Genomic DNA, 3945 nt, shown 5'->3' with positions numbered 1-3945 from the left:
AAACAACAGTGAATTCCACCGGTCTTCATATTTTGAACTGCAACATGCGGCTAAGTTGAATTTTACATCATTGCTAGATTTAAATTTCAAACCCCACATGCAGTAAGCAGCCAGTTAAATCCTTTAAATCCTAAAAAGTCCTTTTGGAGGCAGCCTAGTACCCAATAGAATGACCCAGTCAAAGTTCAGAGCTAATTTCAGCTGGCCTGAAAGCAGATGTGCCGGTCATTCTAGATGAGCAAATGACCTCTCAGGCATGGCTCCTACTGACGACGGCAGCCACGCTCCGCACACGCAAGCTAATTCCGCATTGTGTGGCGACTCTCTATGAAGAGTCACTTATTTTCTGAGAAAAATCCAATTAAGTCATTTGAAAAGCTTCTGCCACTCTTCAAGCCTCCACCGGTTGTGGTTTCGGTGGCCTGAGCGTTGCCGAGAGGATGAGGACCTGATCCGGGGTCAGGGCACCCGGCGACTGCAGGCTTTAGAGGCCTCTTTTTGCCTGGGTGCCCCTTCTGTTTCATTAGCCAGCCCTCCTCCTGTTGTCACCCCGCTCTAATTAAGATGAGGTTCAGGAGAGGGCGTGAGCCTCACTTTGGGGGCGGGGAACGATGGCGCTGTTTATTTGATTGTTCTGTACGTCCCGGTTCATCTTCCCGGCAGGGGCGTCGCCAGGTACCCCTGAAATCTGATTGGCCACCCCACCAGAAATCTCAACCGGTTTGTTAGTTTTAGTTTGTTTATTCAATTTAAAACATTCAGTCATAATAATAATAATAATAATAATAATAATAATAATAATAATAGTTGTTGTTCTTGCAGTCAATCAACACTCCAACTATAAATCAAAAGAAATTCAAAACAAAGTCAAGTAAAAATAGTTCATGTGTTGCATGAATCAAAAAAGGTGAAAGGGCCTAAATTTACATATCTGTTACACATAAACTATTTCCACGCTTCATAGTTTTAGTGTAAGAATACACAGAATCACCAATTAAATCCAGACAAGAGAAGAAAAAGAAGAAACAAAATAAAATCAGAAAGATTAAAAAGTCAGTAAATCGTCATCAGTCGTGTTTCAAATACTCATATCAGCGTTTTGTCCACACTGACGATCGATGACAGAAATGCTCTTTTTGTTCTTTAACAACGGCCACTGTTGATTATTTAAAAAATAATAATTAATGAGACATCACACATTAACTTACATCTACATGTAAATACATGAGATTATAGCCAAGTGGCTAATTCCCATCTCTAAGTTGATGGCAGGTTGATGATGTTAAGTAATAATAGGGAAAATCAGCCTCAGATTACTGGGCAAAAAATCTCTTCATGAAGTGGCAAGAGGGGTATTTAAACAGTTGTTTGCAATTTGTAGTCTGTAACAGTTCAATAATTTTGGCTCTTGAGCTGATTAGCTGCATAGAGTTAGCATAGCGGCATTAAAAATAGAGTTGTATACAGTTAAGCTATGGTAAGCTAAACAAGCTAATCGCTTAGCTCCCTAATCCACTGCAATAAACAAATCTACTGCATAGTTTCCGCTTACTGAGCAGATCCATGTGATTTGTTTGGTTAAATAAATAGTTTGTCATTCAAGTTTTGACCCATTTTTAATTGTAATTTAAAACTGCAGTGCATTTAGTTGAAATTGTAATTTTAGCGTGCTCCCTTTGTACAGTTTGTGCCCCTGTCAAAAACAACAACAACAAAAAAAAACAAATGTAGACACGGCCCTGATTCCCGGAAAGGCGGCATTCCTGTCATGCAGCTCCTGTATAAAAGCACCAGACCTAATGACCCCTCCCTAATTGCACAGTGTCAATATTGTTGCATTTAGATTCCCACAGCTCTCATATAATATGCACAGGGAGGAGATGGCTCATCAGAACTCAATACCTCGATGCTTAGCAAGGTGGCTGTGGCCCACCAGCACCGATATCACATTGCACTGTGTCAACCTGCTTCAGGTTTCATAGTCGTTTGTGATTTTCACTTTTTGTTGTTATTTTGTTGATTTTCTGTGATGGAGGCAGCAGCTAGAAGAACAAAATACTCTGAATGTAGTTATGTGGGACACGTTTAGCACATTTCTGAAACACAAATTTACATTTTTGTACGATCACTTTACTCTGATTGTTTAGCACGGATGATAGTTTTGAATTATGCAGCAGGACGACAATCCAGACAGATGCACACACCAAGCTCACCTTTTAATGGCTAAAAACAAAATAAGAGTTTTAGAGTCTAGTCAAAGTCTTGAGTTATATCCTCATGAGATTAGGATATAACTTCTTCAGCAAAGAAGAAAAGTTGATTTAAGAGAGAAATATTCACATAGCTTTGTGAAGCTTTTTATCTCTTAATAAAGAAATGATGTTGAATTTATTGCTTTAAAGCTGCTTTTTGTATTTGGTCAGATTGTCTGTGTTTCATTTTTTAACATTTCTTTGATGATCTAAAACAAGAAAATGACACAAAAACAAAAAAGAAAGAAATTGTTAGTGGGCAAGTAGCCTTGCTTTCATAAGAGCATTGCAGGGGTTAATTAAATAGTGTTTTCTTAAACCAAATTAACATTTTTGTGACTGTAAGTAAAGATAAAACTCCATGTTTGCCTTAGCGCTGCTTGTACTATCTACCAGTCTGTCTGTATTCTTACAGAAATAAGAACCTATCTGCTGTAGATAAGACACTGGCTACACATAACTTGTTGACAGAACCCATCTTTTAAAATAATCCTTTTTCTGTAGCGTTTCAGCTCCATGCGATATGCCATCCTACTAATTGGTCCTGATTACGAGATTCTTTTGCAATGATCAAGAAATGACTGAGTTCTTTCCGTTTGAGTGGTTAAAAATCAGTCTGGGCTATAAGAAAAACAATAAGGCAACACATTGACCCAGTGTCTGACATTGGACATTGACGTTAGCACCACTGTATTGACAGACAATGGGCAGACAATTGATGGAGAGCCTCAAACTTTATTAACATCTCCTACAGGGCAGCGGACATTTTTTTTACACTCAAAGACAGATCCGTCATGAAGACAAAAAAAAACTTCTCTAAGCTCTGCACTCAAATTAATCCTATTCCATTTCTTTTGGTACAGCAGTTCAGCATTTGAGCTTATTTTCATACAAGTATATTTTTTATATATATTTTTTAGTACTTTTGCTTACAAATTTAACTGTCAAAGCTGATTTAAATCTCTATAGTTACATAAGTGCGTGTTCAGGACCCTCTCTATCTTAAGGTCATTAGAAACATTAGTGTGTTTTGTGTCCAAAAGAAATAAAACCAAAGGATTAAATGTGAAAGCTTATAAAATCCAGCTGGCAGCGCAGTTTTATTCTCCCAAATGCGTTTATTGTGGTAAAGGGAGATATTTTAAGTAAAGGAACGTGAGACATGCCGGATCAGTGATTTGCAAGGATTTGTGAGAGATTAAGGAAAAGTTTCCTTTAAGATTGAATATGTGTAATCTTTACAGCAGATTTAGGGATTAGGAAGACTTCTGCAACTAAAAAAAAAAATCACGATGACATGTGATGCTGTGATTATTCCTTGACAGAACCGTTTAATCTCACGCAGAGTCTAGGATGTTAACTTTGTCAACTTTTCTTACTTTAGTTTGCAGTGTGCAGAGTATCTGAAGGATTTCATACGATGAAGGAACTCGTACTTTGTTTAAGAATAGCTTAGAAGGCAAATATGGTTTTTGTCCAAAGTTTTTGCCTTTACAAGTACATTTTATGGTTAGATTTTGCTCATGTCTACACAGTAAATGCTGGGATAGTCAGGAAGAAGAGCTGTGTTTGGTACCAACTTCATCAACCATATGGATGTACAATTTGAGTTGTGGAAGAGACACATTTCTCCCTTCAGGAAGCTTCTCCCTGAACAGGTGCCTGGGAAGTATCTTGATCAAATACCTAAAAC

At 37.8% G+C, this 3945-nt stretch overlaps 1 long non-coding RNA gene across 1 annotated transcript; it reads left to right on the top strand.

Annotated features, from left to right (window-relative positions):
• The first annotated feature begins 1329 nt into the window (after positions 1–1329).
• On the top strand, positions 1330–3539 carry LOC106962693 (uncharacterized). The gene is made up of 2 exons (XR_001428038.1): positions 1330–2119; positions 2537–3539. It is a non-coding gene; the product is annotated as an uncharacterized LOC106962693 (long non-coding RNA).
• The last annotated feature ends 406 nt before the right edge of the window (positions 3540–3945 follow it).

This window comes from Poecilia latipinna, unplaced genomic scaffold (assembly GCF_001443285.1).
Source record: "Poecilia latipinna isolate Pla-1442-1.1 unplaced genomic scaffold, P_latipinna-1.0 Scaffold1450, whole genome shotgun sequence".
NCBI classification, from domain to species: Eukaryota; Metazoa; Chordata; class Actinopteri; order Cyprinodontiformes; family Poeciliidae; genus Poecilia; species Poecilia latipinna.
The sequence above is the reverse complement of the archived record's forward strand: the minus strand, read 5'-3'. Positions and strand labels throughout refer to the sequence as shown.